Source organism: Hyla sarda, chromosome 1, assembly GCF_029499605.1.
Source record: "Hyla sarda isolate aHylSar1 chromosome 1, aHylSar1.hap1, whole genome shotgun sequence".
Lineage (NCBI taxonomy): Eukaryota > Metazoa > Chordata > Amphibia > Anura > Hylidae > Hyla > Hyla sarda.
Genome location: NC_079189.1, coordinates 201,877,026 through 201,893,481, shown reverse-complemented (window position 1 = coordinate 201,893,481; position 16,456 = coordinate 201,877,026). Strand labels below are relative to the sequence as shown.

The 16,456-nt window shown below is 42.2% G+C and overlaps 1 protein-coding gene across 10 annotated transcripts in view; it reads left to right on the top strand.

Annotated features, from left to right (window-relative positions):
- The window catches only part of BMPR1B (bone morphogenetic protein receptor type 1B), a 473,407-nt gene that overhangs the window by 77,278 nt on the left and 379,673 nt on the right, over positions 1-16,456 (top strand). The window contains exon 1 of one of the 10 annotated variants that reach the window (XM_056567282.1): positions 5,295-5,311. The exons of the other annotated variants lie outside the window; for them this stretch is intronic. The gene's annotated coding sequence lies outside the window, so the exon portion shown is untranslated. Of the gene's footprint in view, positions 1-5,294; positions 5,312-16,456 lie in introns of those variants that run through there. 10 annotated transcript variants of the gene reach the window in all.

Genomic DNA, 16,456 nt, shown 5'->3' with positions numbered 1-16,456 from the left:
ATATTCTTCTTGCATCCATCTAGGAATAGTTTGAGATAGTCCTCATGAGAGTGGTTATTTATGTAATTGTTTTACAGTTATGTGAAAAAACACAAGCCAAGTTTTTCTCGTGTCCATTGATTACAGTGTAGCCAAATAGTTTTCCATATTCTCAATACCACCAGAAATGTGAATATACCGTAGCTAGGGTAAAAGGAGCAAAACCATTCATATACCTATAGTATTCATATACAATTCATATACATATAGAACCTTTGAACAGAGTAAGAGTAGAATCGGGAGACAAAACTTATATAAGAGTGTTGTTAAAAACCGCACCCATATCAATAACATGGAGAATTCTTACTTAGTGCTTCATTCATGGTTCAGTCCACTGGGTCCACTCTGTGCATAAATGAGCATGTAAAAGACATGTAAATTTTTTGCCACTACTAGTGCGGCCCACTTGTTAGAAAAAAAAACTGTAATATCCAGATCTGTTAAATTTTTTATGAGGTAGTGCTAGCCCAGTACAAATTTGAAGGGGTACTCCGGTGGAAAACTTTTTATTTATTTTTTTTTTAAATCAACTGGTGCCAAAAAGTTAAACAGATTTGTAAATTACTTCTATTAAAAAATCTTAATCCTTCCAGTACTTATCAGCGGCTGTATACTACAGAGGAAATTCTTTTATTTTTGGATATCTTTTCTGTCACGACCACAGAGCTCTCTGCTGACACCTCATTTTAGGAACTGTCCGAAGAAGAATATGTTTGCTATGGGGATTTTCTCCTGCTCTGGACAGTTCCTGACATAGACAGAGGTGTCAGCAGAGAGCACTGTGGTCGTGTCACGATTCGGCAGGCTGGAGGTGGATCCTCCGTGTCAGAGAGGGTTTGGCGAGGACCGTGTCGGTGGACCGGTTCTAAGTAGCTACTGGTTTTCACCAGAGCCCGCCGCAAAGCGGGATGGTCTTGCAGCGGCGGTAGCAACCAGGTCGTATCCACCGGCAACGGCTCAACCTCTCTGACTGCTGAGATAGGCATGGTACAAGGGATAAGGCAAAAGCAAGGTCGGATGTAGCAGAAGGTCAGGGCAGGCAGCAAGGATCGTAGTCAGGGGCAACGGCAGGAGGTCTGGAACACGGGCTAGGAACAAACAAGGAACGCTTTCACTAGGCACAAGGGCAACAAGATCCGGCCAGGGAGTGCAGGGGAAGTGAGGTATAAGTAGGGAGTGCACAGGTGGAAACTAATCAAGCTAATTGGGAAGATTGGGCCAGGCACCATCATTGGTGCACTGGCCCTTTAAATCAAGAGAGCTGGCGCGCGCGCGCCCTAGAGAGCGGAGCTGCGCGCGCCAGAGCATGACAGCCGGGGACCGGGATAGGTAAGTGACCTGGGATGCGATTCGCGAGCGGACGCGTCCCGCTGTGCGAATCGCATCCCCAACGGCCATGACAGTGCAGCGCTCCCGGTCAGCGGGACTGAACGGGGCGCTGCAGGGAGAGAGACGCCGTGAGCGCTCCGGGGAGGAACGGGGACCCGGAGCGCTCGGCGTAACAGTACCCCCCCCCCCCCTTGGGTCTCCCCCTCTTCTTGGAGCCTGAGAGTTCAAGTACAAAGGGTCCAAGATAACGTGGTCCGAGATAAAAGCTGGGGACACGGAAGCCGATAAACTTGGCGGAGAGCCACACAAAAACAGGAGGAGCTCTTCTCTTTTTCCCGGCAAGCTTCTTCACCCGGGATGAGGGCGGCATGAGGAATTTCAGAGTTTTTTCCCAGATGGTGGCGAAGCCCCGGGAAACCACATCAACAGTGGGCACACAAGAAGGCATGGGGGTGGGGAGGGAGGGAAGAGGGTCAAGCCCGGCACGGGGCAGAGTGTCAACAGGACGGGAGCCGTGAGGAGGAGGCACAGCATAGTCCGGGCAGGCCTTGGGGAGGCCAGGTAACGGGGGAGACACAGAGGCTTGACTGACGGAACTGGGAGCAAACGTGAGGCACTTCCTGTGGCAAGAAGCACCCCAGCTCCCGATCTCCCCGGTGGTCCAGACAAGGGCAGAAGATGGGGGTTGGAGCCATGGCAGACCGAGGAGGACTTCAGAGGAGCATTTGGGCCAAACAAAAAGTTCCATGCTGAAGAGCAGGGGTTCTGTGCGGTAACGCACAGTGCAGTGTAGAAGTAAATCTTCTTTCCTCCTGCGGCGAGTCCTCTCTTCAGGGGTCAGGCGGGACCGATCCAGTTGCATAGCCTCCTCGGCGGGAGGCACAGGGGCGGATTGCAAAGGATACTGTAAGAGAGGTGCTCCGGGCGGTGTGGCACATGGCAGGGCCTTCCCAGGCAGGAGACCACGGCAGAGTCTAGAGTCCTCATCAAATTTGTCCGGCAGGGACAAGCAGAGGTTAGGAGCGGCCGGTTGCTGCGGAGGAGTTGCAGGAGCCGGCGGAGGAGATGGATGTTGCAGCTGCTGTGTCTGTGACAGAAGTTGCTGTATCTGCGGCTGCAGCTGCTGTATCTGTGACTGAAGATGCAGTGTCACGGAGGTCAAGTATGCCAGCTGGTGATTTCGTTGGGCGATCTTTAGGGCTTGCTGGGCGATCACCGTGGAAATGTCGGCAAGACTTGACAGCGACACCTCAGCGGAATCCATGGCCGGATCTACTGTCACGATTCGGCAGGCTGGAGGTGGATCCTCCGTGTCAGAGAGGGTTTGGCGAGGACCGTGTCGGTGGACCGGTTCTAAGTAGCTACTGGTTTTCACCAGAGCCCGCCGCAAAGCGGGATGGTCTTGCAGCGGCGGTAGCAACCAGGTCGTATCCACCGGCAACGGCTCAACCTCTCTGACTGCTGAGATAGGCATGGTACAAGGGATAAGGCAAAAGCAAGGTCGGACGTAGCAGAAGGTCAGGGCAGGCAGCAAGGATCGTAGTCAGGGGCAACGGCAGGAGGTCTGGAACACGGGCTAGGAACAAACAAGGAACGCTTTCACTAGGCACAAGGGCAACAAGATCCGGCCAGGGAGTGCAGGGGAAGTGAGGTATAAGTAGGGAGTGCACAGGTGGAAACTAATCAAGCTAATTGGGAAGATTGGGCCAGGCACCATCATTGGTGCACTGGCCCTTTAAATCAAGAGAGCTGGCGCGCGCGCGCCCTAGAGAGCGGAGCTGCGCGCGCCAGAGCATGACAGCCGGGGACCGGGATAGGTAAGTGACCTGGGATGCGATTCGCGAGCGGACGCGTCCCGCTGTGCGAATCGCATCCCCAACGGCCATGACAGTGCAGCGCTCCCGGTCAGCGGGACTGACCGGGGCGCTGCAGGGAGAGAGACGCCGTGAGCGCTCCGGGGAGGAACGGGGACCCGGAGCGCTCGGCGTAACAGGTCGTGACAGAAAAAAATCCAAAAAGAAAAGAATTTCCTCTGTAGTATACAGCTGCTTATAAGTACTGGAAGGATTAAGATTTTTTAATAGAAGTAATTTAGAAATCTGTTTAACTTTCTGGCACCAGTTGATTTAAAAAAAAAACTAAAGTTTTCCACCGGAATACCCCTTTAAGGTCTCATTTCACATCCATGAATTTAATTTCACCTTTATTTCCTTGGAAAACCCATACCACCTGCTGTGTTACTTGAAAGCAGAATCAGCAAGATTTACCCTAGAGGCAAGTCTTTGTTATTTATTAACCATGACTTTTCTGAAACACTTCAGAATTGCAAAGCAATTCTTGTAATAAGGAAGCCAATCCCTGATTCATGCTGCCCTTGGTTTGTTTCCCTCATAGCTGCCAACACTTTAAATTAGAGATGGGCATATTCAGTATGATTTTGTTCCCCTAATGCCGATTTAACAGATTATAGCTGCCAACACTTTAAATTAGAGATGGGCATATTTAGTTTGATTTTGTTCACCTAATGCCGATTTAACAGAGCCCACTACTGTATTCTTACTACATGGAACCCACAGCACCTCCATAACACAACCAGCACAGCATCCTTATATGAGAGTCAGCCATAGTTTCCAAATAAAAAGCCAGCCCCCAGATCCAACCAGTGTCTTGCCATAGAGGTAGGTATAGTGGCTAAGATTTATAAATCCTAATTTGTAGACAATGTAAACTTGTTAAAATGAATGCACTATATTTATCACAGTCGCTCAGGCAGATTAATAAATCTGGTGCGTCTATACGTTGTCTAGTTTAGGTTTAGGCTAACTGTCTTTTATTTGGCTTGTATTACTCCAAAATATTAAGCTGCAGTTTTTGGTGCATGGGATTGCATGCAAGCCAACAACCCTTCGAGAGGTCATGAATAAGCACCCTGGGCGGTGTGAAACGGCCCATCGGCCATTTGTTTCTGAGACCCATTCTGTCTGAATAAAACAGAAATATGCAACGCTATGTGGTGAGTGCTATCTTTCTTTCTATAAAGGAGTGATCTTATAGTACTATATGTGATTGAGCACCACCGAAGATTAGCGGTTTCATTGGGACGGAGGAGTGTGAAACTGCATGGTCAGAAAACACACAGTGTGTGGAGCAACAGTGCAGTCTGGATTTTGCTTTTGGATTGTGCCTTCCATAGGAGCCACAAACCTTTCCACCGGAACCACATTTTTTTTCAGCTAAGCCATGCCCCTATACTCTACTAGGCGAAAAAGTATTCTGGAGCAAGAGTAAATCTGCCTTTGTGGCTCCTCTATAGAATAAACTTCCCCATCACAAAGCTGGCCATATTAAATCCAGTATTAGGAGGCAGAAGCAAATTGGGATTTATCTTGTCCTTTTTACTCTTAGAAGTTTTTATTTTAACAGAATGTTGTGACGGTTCAGGTTGTTTTATGAAACATAGGTATTTGTGCCGCTATTCTATACTTTATATGGTTCTTTTTCATCTATAAATAGAAATTAAACATAATATTTCCTTGTACATTTTATTAATGAGCAAAGAGTTCAGGGAGTAGAAAACAGTACACATCTGTAAATAATATGCGATCAAGAGGAGTTTTTGTTTTCATTTGTGAGACATTTTTTTACTTTATTTTAGGAGGCAGATGTGAATGTCCAAATGGAACGTAAACAAATTGTTTTAGTTCTATTACAGTCTCTTTTGTGACATAGAAAACCTCCTGAAATTGCCATGTGTAAATAAAATGTCAAAAGGCTGGATATGTCTGTGCTGTTCTGTGCCTCCTGGCTTCTATTTTATATGTTATTAAAGTGATTTTCCTATCTTAAACATTTATCTACAGAATATGCCATACATGTCAATTAAATGTCAAGAGGGAAAAACAAAACAATGTCTCTCCATAATGTAGAGGCCCCCATATAAAAAGTAAGTAAAGCCTGCAGGTCCGCTCACCTTGGAGGAGATATATATATATATATATATATATATATATATATATATATATATATATCTAACAGGGTATGTTTAAACTCCACTATATTTGCAGCGACCACTTCTGCAGGAAGGCTATTCCATGCATCCACTACTCTCTCAGTAAAGTAATACTTCCTGATATTACTGCATAAACCTTTGCCCCTCTAATTTAAAACTATGTCCTCTTGTGGTAGTTTTTCTTCTTTTAAATATGCTCTCCTCCTTTACCGTGTTGATTCCCTTTATGTATTTAAAAGTCTCTATCATATCCCCTCTGTCTCATCTTTCTTTCAAGCTATACATCTTAGAGTCCTTATGAGGCAGGTGAGTTGTTCCCATACACATCAGGTTGTCGAAGGATCCTATCAAAATTTTTAACAAACTGTTATTCTGCTAAGGGTGCAATTAAATCGAAGAAATACTCATATCTATCGTCCTCGCTCATACGCCACTCTCGCTGTCTTTTTGTCAGTTCTTGCTGCAAATACTTCTTTGTGTCTGTGTTGGCACAATGCCTTCCCACTCAGCCAACCCTAATTGAGCATTTGGACAGAATTTGTAAAAATAGACGTTAGGGATTGAAATATGTAGTACCCTTTAAATTCCTTTAAAAATATTAATAAAGGCAGCAACTATCCCACAGCAACTGCAAAAGTACTGTTTTTGCCATCATTTGGGGAACCAGCTAACCAGGCTCCAAGGATCCCTAGGGTTTTGGAAAACTTAAATATATAGGCAACTAATAAAGTTTATATAGCAAAGCATAACACGCATGCAACATGTATGCATTATCATCTGAAGCCTGTAACATAGACTTATGGATATTCCATGTGCCCAACTGCAGCTTGTTTGTCATTCTACACTGGTAGGAGTAAAACATGCACAGGGCCATGATCACCACGATTCAAGCCAGATCTGACTCAGGCTAGATTAAAGCGGGCTTTAGCATTAAAATGTTACTAACCAGGCCTAAACTCTTCTGTGTGACCTATGAGAGAACAGACAGTCATGTCTGCATACTACTCTGGCCAAGGCTAGACTCTAACTCTGGTCTTCCCAGCAGGAGCAGAGCTGGGAGACACACTAACACTTCTCTGGCTAGAGCCAGACTAAACTGGGCAGAGGAATGGACTGGAGAGGCTCTTCCAAGTCATTTCTAGTCAGTTCTGCTTAGATCGGTCATGTGACCAATGTGCCATGCATTCTTACACGTGTATACAGCTCATCAATTGTGGCAGCAGAAAGTAAAGTGTTAACCTTTATGCAATGCATATTTAACTCTTATTTAACATAGTGACACTTAAAGAGATTTACTCCTCAGCCAGCTGACAATTTTACACTTTTGCAGCTGGGAAAGAGGACCAGGTAACTGTATTATGATCTAATGAAGGCACCTGTTCAGCACTGAAATGTGTTGCCTAAGCAAACTGATATTATCACCATCAATAAATGTCTCTAGGCCATGTCCATTCTGTTGTTTGTTGTCTCATCCAGACAGAGAATGAAGGTGCAAAGTTCTCTCCAATTGGTTTGATAGATGTTACAAGTAGACTCACATGGATGTTTCTAAAACTTCAAGATGTAAATGGAGAAAGACAAACAAATAACTATTTAATATTGTTAGGTCTAAGACTACATAGAGAAAAGAATACATATATCCTTGGCAAATGTGCTTCTAAATTATTTTCCCAATGATCGAGAAACTTATAAACATTGGAAATATAGGACTGAATAGGACAGAACAGAACACATCCTCAGTGACTAATTGTCTGTGAGGTTATTTGTAAGTGGATTAGGCAGGTAACACAGATGAAGTATTTTTTCTGGCACAAAAGTCAAGTTTGTGCCGGAGGTCCTTTCTTCTTCTTTAATGCTTCAGTTCCGTTGTTATCGCTCAAGTGTTAACTGGTTTTCCAGAGAGGTTTCCAGTTTATATTAGTTTTATGACAAAATGTGTTTTTTTGCCTATAATTAAAAAACTTTTCTGCCCCACGCCTATTTAAGGCTACAATCCTGTGTATGTAAATTCCATTGCAGAACCTGTTGGGTGACAGCATTGTCAATCACATTTTTGAATGCTAAATAAAAATGTTAAGATGACAAAAAGAATAATAGTTATTAATCAATCATGTTAAACTCCAAAATGGTCTGCAAGGCAATGTAAAGGCACTTTAGGTTATCATGTATCACTATGTCCCCAACACTATGTTGGGCTATCTAAATATTGTAGCTTAATTGAGTAACTGCCACGTTGGGCAGGAAAAGAGTGTAGCCCTATTCTAGTCCAAACCCTCTGTCCCTGCCTATTTGCGTACCCGCCCTAAAGGATGGGTCTACAACCATGGTGACATTCCCTTCCTATACATGTGCAGGGACTGACAGAAAGTCAAAATAATAAACTACAAAAACTGATGAGGTCGGGAAACAGCTGAAGGCACAAAACTAAAAGAAATAAAACTAAACAAACACACAATAAAATCAGTCAAAACTAGTCGTGTCAGCAACAGGATTTGTCGAGGTACCAATACGCTAATACAAAAGAAGGGTAAAAAAAAGCCAAGATCAAGATCAATATCAGGATACACAGGAAAAATAATGCTAGTTACTCTGAGACAAGCTGTTTCATAGGCAATCAGGGAAAGAATGAGCTGGGCTTAAATTTACAGCTCACAGGTGACTCAGCCTGATTGCTGCCACAGCCAGATTGGCTAGGGCGTAGCCAAGCAACCAGGCCAAACAAAGGCTCAAAAAAGGTTAACCCTTCAGGATCTTACAGTAACATTAAATAACTTATTCACAAATATCCACTCAAAAGGCAGCTAGTATCCAGCACTACGGGACCAGGAACTGTAAACAAAGTCTGTCAGTGCCACCAGTTTGCACTTACCTTTTTACTGATGCAGTGGTGCTTAGTAAAAGCAAAAGCAACAAGAATAATATCCAGGTGTGAAGAATGCAAATACAGCACTCACAATTGGTGGAGAGTCTTCTTTATTTATAATCAGGATGCATAACAAGACATACAATGGAGAGAGACACTGACAGCAGGGGCGCCAGAGCCCCTATGGATAATTTTCTTATAACTGTCCTGAGGGCACAGTTAAATATAAGAAAAAAATCATAACTACGATTCTCGCTCACAGTCCACTATCATTGTCTCTGTGTTGGTACTTCTTTGTGTCATTGTAGGCACAAGCGTCTCCCCGCTTAGCCAATCAATGGCTGAGGTAGGACACCATTGCAGCCACTGATTTGCTTAGCATAAAGTATGTGCTTTACAGCAGGAACCGACACTGAGCCATCGGCACTGACAGGGGAGCAAGGAGGGTAAGTATAGGGTATTTTCTATTTAATTGTGCCCTATGCACAGTTGGATAGAAAACAAATTCACTAGAATACCTCTTCAACAATAATCTTTTGTTGATATGTACTGCCAGCTGAATGGGATACTCCAGGGAAGTTAAGAAAAATAAAAATACCCCAAAGACACCACAATACCTGTTCTGTGTCCCCTGTAGTTATCCATGTTGTTTTGGCAGCTCCTTTGGCACCTGATGTCTCCTAAATACTTTTTCCCAGAAATCAGTGCAGCTCTGTGTAATGGCTGACAGCCAACTGCTTTCACTATCTGTGTGCATGCTTACACTGCAGCTCACACACACTGTAAATGTCTTTTCTTTCAGACTATCCTTCCTCCAGCAATAAATCATGCTGTGCTCTGAATAGCAGAAGTCAGTGATTAGATATTCAGAAGAAAAACAGCAGCTATTTGCTCAGTTGTGACTGAGAATTTTCACTGCTTTTCTCTCACATCTCACAAACTCTCACACACAAAGGGGACCAAACAGACATCAGACAGAAATCAGGTGGTGTTGTTCTGAAGGGTGGGGGCTAGTCTCACTGTGGGGTTTACACCAAGACAAGGTGGATTTGAAAATTACATTTTTCTCCCACTCCCTGCATGTAAGTAATAGCTGAAAGATGGAAACTGCTGTATATTGCTAATGAATGATATTTAGACAAATACATAGGTTGGTGAGAGGAAAAGGATGAGCTATGGGTTTAGTTCCCCGGAGTACCCCTTTAAAGGGGTTGTTTCACAAAAACAATTGTTTTTTTTTTTGGTTTTTTTTAAACTGGAGATGGCCTAGGTAGATGAGAAGCTACATCTGGTCCTATATTTTCAAGTCAATTTCTAACCATGTAATGTATACTTTCTGACCATTGTCATATCCATATTCCCATATAGGGCATATGGACAGGGTTTGTGAAAATTGGCAAACAGACTTTAGGGTTTAAAATATGTAGTACCCTTGATAATCCTTTACACATATTGATAAAGACAGGATACATTTATAGGTAAAACATTAGTATACAAGAAGGGTAGTTATTCACATTAATAATTCACAACCCCTTTACAATTTCTTACTAATGTTTTCGACTCCTGGGGATTCCCTACAGTCATCCCACACCAACTGCAGAAGTAAGAGTTCTTGTTTTTGCTATCCTTTGGGTAACTACCAGGATCCCTAGGGTTTGTTTGGGAAACACTGAGATATATAGACAACTAATAAAGTTTATATAGCAAAGCATAAAATGCATGCAGCATGTATTCCTTGTCTAGATTATCTGAAGCCTGTAACACAAACTTATTGGTATTCCCTTCAACCCTGCCTGCAGTGTGTGTGTCATTCTACTCTGGTAGGAGTAAGGCAGGCATTGCCAAAATGTGCCAGCTGTCAGGAGCCCACCAGATTAGCTCATTTAAAAGTCAAAAATGTTTTCCTGATACATATTTTTCTTGTAAAACTGTTGAATTGGCCCTTTAATCTGTCTAAAATGACAAGCTGGTAATCATAAACAGTCTGTAAAATAAAGAATGACTTACTTATTAGCCATTACTGAGTTTTATTATTATCATTAGTGATTATTGTAAAGGGAAGGGTTAAGTGTAGATGGACTAGCCTGAACAAGCTAGTTACAGCAAGCAGCTCAACCTTTCCAGAAGTTTGATTTGTTAGTGCCGTGTATGTCTAATTTTATTGTACTTGGCACTCATTTTTAGTGCCACAGTATTTAATAACTCATTAAAATAATTTCACACATAGCTGTCCAACTCTTCAAGCTGTTTACATTTTGACAAATGTATCTACTGCGTCAGTTTTCTTTTAACATGTACCGACTGGTTAAATTGATGAACTCTGTGCAGTTCTGTGGGAATGCCTAATAATGTCAGTTTCCCTTATGGTTTCTGTACAGTGCTTTATGCAATTGTTTTTGTCTTCTGCAAAAGAAAAAAAAAGAAACATAAAAATACTTCTGTATTTATGGCATTTCCTAATAAATAATACATTTCCAGTTGCTTAAAATGATGTTATATATTTTATTTAACTTCTGGAATTGTATTACATTAGTAAAATATACAAAAGGCACAATTGGTAAACTTTGTTTTATGATTACCTCTATAGCCACCTCAGTGTTTGTCCAGACACATAAGCCTGACTTGTCAGTCTTCCTTGCTGTTGTTGTCATTTAAAAAACTTTTGACATTGATCAGTGGGGGTCTGTGTTCTGAAACTACCACTGATAACTAAAAGAAAACCGATGAAGTGTTCAGCTAATGCAATTTCTCCCCTCTCTCTCCTTGCTGCACGAGATGGGCTCATAGACTTTTAAAGGGGTACTTTGTTGCAGAACATCTTATCCCCTGTTCACAGAATAGAGGATAAGTGTCTGATCACAGGAGTCCAATGCTTGGACGACTGCACAAAATGGTGGCCGACACTCCCCTGCATGTAGCTCAATGGAAGCGTTTGGGTATCTCTGACTCTTCCATAGAGCTATATGGAGGGGTGTGTCAGCCACCACTTCATGCAAAGGACAACAGTTATCTGTGCACAAGAGAGCCCGGGTGGAGATCGCGGCAGGAGATCGCGGGGGTCCCAGGGGTCAGACGCACCACATTCAAACACTTATGCCCTATCCTATGTTTTTTTTTTTCTTGTTTTTTTTTTTATTCCTGCTTTTTCTGAGTTGGACAGTCTAAGGCCATGTTTACACATCTATAGATTAGAGGGAAAAAAGAACAGAAGCAGCGCTAATAGTGGAGTTAATCCCAGATGATATGGGAGGCTGGTGAAGATGTAAGTGAAATTTGCTCACCTTGGTGTGTTGTGCGGGCAGGCACAAGACTGTTTAGCACTTGTGGAAAAGAAAATTCCTATGTCGGAAGGCAGCCGGCCATCGGTCCCGCTGTGGCAGCGATGCAAATGTAGAGAAAACAGCTGGAGAGAGAGGAGCCTGGCAGGGCTGACCTCTCTGGACCAGGAGAAAAAAATCTGATTTTTAGGCTCTAAAGGCGCACTCCCTGAGAATTCAGATGGGTATATCAATGCCATCTTTATTATGTCAAGGATGGCAGTTTACAGCAAGGACAATGCATTTCAAAGGTTACACCTTCTTCTTCAGGTCCAGTCCTGGACCTGAAGAAGAAGATGAAACCTTTGAAACGCTCTCTGCTGACATCTCTGTCCATTTTAGGAACTGCCCAGAACAGCATATGTTTTCTATGGGGATTTTCTCCTACTCTGGACAGTTCTTAATATGGACAGAGGTGTCAGCAGAGAGCACTGTGGTCATGATGTCAGCACAGAGCTCTGTTTTCCAAAAAGAAAATAATTTCCTCTGTAGTATTCAGCAGCTAATAAGTACTGGAAGGATTAAGATTTTTTCATGGAAGTAATTTACAAATCTAAAAAACAAGAGAGTACTCAGTCCTCAGTCTCCCACCTGTACAAACAGGTATGTGATGGAGGAATGGATTCACTAGACGATAATTATAAAATGTATTTGTACAAATATAGCCAATCCACAAACCGCAGGGCCCTACGGATGTGTAATGGGATTACAATAAAATATTACAATCAGTAATGACTTCTGCCCATATTCAATCATGCAAAAACTCAATTTAAATAGTGCAAATAATATGCGACTAATGGCAAAAATTAAAAATAAAAATAAATAAATAATTAAATTAATTAATTAACAGAAAAAATAATGTTCTGGTAGCCGTCCTGTAACAAAAAAGAATGATGTGACAAATCCTGTAACAAAAAAGGATGATGTGGCAAATCTCTGGATATCGTATATCAGTTTCATAGATAGCTTGTTACAGTTCCGTAGACAATCTATATCCAAGGATTAATTATAACAGTTTTTAATCCTGGAAAGGAAACATATATTCCTCTTGTGCGGTAATCGTATTAAACTGTATATTCTCTGGCACGATCAAGTATATAACCGTCTCTGCTATTTAATTCTGAAAAGGAAAACGTTCTCGGCACTGTGTGCCACTCACCACCCTTAAAGTTTGGGGTCCCGGTATCTAGAGGTTCAGTCCATATGCTGGAGGCTGCAGAGATAGCGTGTCTCGAAGCAGCCGCTGCTCACAGCATGTTCTTCGGTAATCCCCGGTGGCGTGTGATGTCACGGGTCAGCTGATTTCAGTCAGCTGACCTCTAGGCCGATATTAGCCGTATACAGGTAAGTAGATAGAAGTTCCAAGGGTGGTTTCAATGATGATACAAATAAGCGGGGATTCGTACACAGAGTTTAAAAGGTCATGCTGGGACTTGTAGTCCGTACCGCTGAGTGGAGATAGATAGTCTCAAAAGAAATAAAATATTAGAAATATTAAAATACCCCTTCCTCAGTGGTGTCAGGTATTTTAATATTTCTAATATTTTATTTCTTTTGACACCCCGAAACGCATTTGGCTCTTATTCTGAGATTTGAAGTTCTTTTTGGACTACTGCTCTATTCACATTTTGCGTTTTACTTGCGATTAATATGGATTAATTTGGATATTTTTATGGGCATTATCTGGATATCTTTTGATGGAACATCTATTATTACAGCTGTGACAGAAATAAGAGACTATCTATCTCCACTCAGCGGTACGAACTACAAGTCCCAGCATGACCTTTTAAACTCTGTGTACGAATCCCCGCTTATTTGTATCATCATTGAAACCACCCTTGGAACTTCTATCTACTTACTTGTATACGGCTCATACCGACCTAGAGGTCAGCTAACTGAAATCAGCTGACCCGTGACATCACACGCCACCGGGGATTACCGAAGAACACGCTGTGAGCAGCGGCTGCATCGAGACACGCTGCGATCAGCAGCCGGGATTAGCCGCACATGACACAGTAAATGTACGTCCTGGTGCGTTAAGTACCACCGCACCAGGACGTACATTTACGTCCTGCATCCTTAAGGGGTTAAAGGGGTACTCCGGTGGAAAACTTTTTTTTTTAAAATCAACTAGTGCCAGAAAGTTAAATAGATTTGTAAATTACTTCTATTAAAAATCTTAATCCTTCCAGTATTTATTGGATGCTGAATACTACAGAGGAAATACTTCTCTTTTTGGAACACAGTGCTCTCAGCTGACATCACAAGCACAGTGCTCTCTGCTGACACCTCTGTCCATTTTAGGAATTGTCTAGAGCAGCATATGTTTGCTATGGGGATTTTCTCCTTCTCTGGACAGTTCTTAAAATGGACAGAGATGTCAGCAGAGAGCACTGTGCTTGTGATGTCAGCAGAGAGCACTGTGTTCCAAAAAGAAAAGAATTTCCTCTGTAGTATTCAGCAGTTAATAAGTACTGGAAGCATTAAGATTTTTTTAATTTTTTTTTATATAGAAGTAATTTACAAATCTGTTTAACTTTCTGGCACCAATTGATTAAAAAAAAAAAAGTTTTTCACCAGAGTACCCCTTTAATAGGAAAGCCACCCCAAAATATATGTTATGACATAACATAGTGAAGTGTTGGTAGACCACATTGTGGGTTCTTTTAGATATGCTGACTATCAAAAACTATAGAACACCCTTTTGTATCACACTTATCTATTTCATATGGACTTAAAGGGGTACTCCACCCCTAGACATCTTATCCCCTATCCAAAGGATAGGGGATAAGATGTCTGATCGCTGGGGACCCCCACATTCTACCAATGCGGCACCCACCTGTAACACACTCGCCCCCTCAATGCAAGTCTATGGGAGGGGGCGGGACAGCTTTCACGCCCCCTCCCATAGACTTGCATTGAGGGGGCAGGTGTGACGTCACACGGGGGCGGAGTCGTGACGTCACAATCTTACGTTCCCGTGGTCGGGTATTAGCCTGAGGGCCTCGAGCGGTTCTGGAAGTCGTTACAGGTGGGTGCCGCATGGTAGAATGCGGGGGTCCCCAGCGGCGTGACCCCCGCGATCAGACATCTTATCCCCTATCCTTTGGATAGGGGATAAGATGTCTAGGGGTGGAGTACCCCTTTAAGCTTTGCTCTAGATTTTCGTGGTTATCCTATGAAATAGTCCTGAAACAGTTGGCTTGGTCACTGTTGGCATTTGACTGGCCTTCCAGTGTGTAGGTCAAGTAACGTTCTAGTGCTTCTGATGGGCACATTAAAAAATCTCCTTGATACCTACCCCTAGACCCGCTACCAAGTCTGCACCAGAAAAGGCTCTCATGTCCTTCCCTTGGCTTTAAAAACACCTCCTACTATAGCCTAATGGTTAGAAAAACTCAACCCAATTTACAAACTAGAGCAAGTGACTAGCTGATATTTTTTTACCCATGATACCTTTAAGGATCTTTGGGAGCTTTCACCCTTCCACCCCCCCCCCCCCCCCACCCCATAACATATGTGTACTACGGAATCTCCAGGCAGAAAATTTCCGCCCGGAGATTACGAGTGCGGCAAGCGCCTGCTGAATCAGTCGGCGCTAGGACCGCGCGGACACTGCAGTCGCCGTATTTCCGCCTGAAGAAAGAGCAACCCCTTTCTTCAGGCGGAAATTTCTAAGCAGATTTTCTAAGCGGATTTTCCGCTTCACAAATTCCGAAGTGTCAATTTGTTGACGAAAACCCATTCACTACACTAGACATTTTAGCAAGCGAAATTTCAGACGGAAATTTTACAACTGAATTTCTGTCGGAAATTCCGTAGTCTGAACCTAGCCTTACAGTCATTAGTTCTTTAAACCATTCAGCTATTGTTGGTCAATAAACAGTATCCCTTAACCTTATCCCTTAACCATTGGCTTGTTGTTTCTTTTATACCTCCATACTATCAGTGACTATTACTAGATATTATTTCTAATTATATTTAGGTGTGATATCTGCCTCACCTATGCAAAATTGGTACCTGTTTGTGTTATTGTTATTTATTGGAATATATGTTCAATAAGAAAACAGACTTAAAAAAAAAAAGACGAAAAAGAAAATATCATTGCAGTTATGTAACAAGACATTGTTTTCGTGCATGAGGCAAGGAAAATATCTAAATTAAGCATGCATTTTTGTAGTGCAACTTTTCATGCTTTAACATTCTGTACTGTGTTATAATAAATGGTGAGTAATAATGAACTATATATAAATAGCAAACTATTGTCAACATTGTTTCCTTGGCATTGTTTTTCACCATCACAAAAATAGATAAATTCTTGAAAACATAGATACATGGACATCAGTCAGATCTTTCTGGCAAAATAATAAATATATTTTCTGATAATGACTCACAGACTTTAAGACCTCTGTGGTGGAAGAAATACATTCCATAATAGACATGCTAACAAGTCTATGGTCTTAGTGCACGTAAGAGGGTTAAGGCTGTAAGGTCACGTTAATGTTTAAAACTGTTTAGAAAATCTCATATCAAACAGCTGTAAAACATCAGACAGACACTCCAGATTGCACTAATTTAGTACTTTTCTTAGTCTTAAGATAGAAACAACAAAGGCTCAAAAACAGGATTTGTCTATAGTTATTTCTCACAAGATGCAAGATCTTTGGAAGACGAAAGCAAGAGCCAGCTGTACTCAATAGACCTCTATATAAAGTGATCTCATATATTGTGACCTGCCTTCTGGCACTGAAGATTGGTAAATAACATTTCAATAAAAAAAAAAAAAAAAAGAAAGAATGACATTTCTTGAAAGAGACTGGGTTATGAATAAGTGGTGAGAAATTTCATGGGAAAATGTGTTAGCTTGCTCTTCATTAAACGTCTTGTAAACTTTCTTTG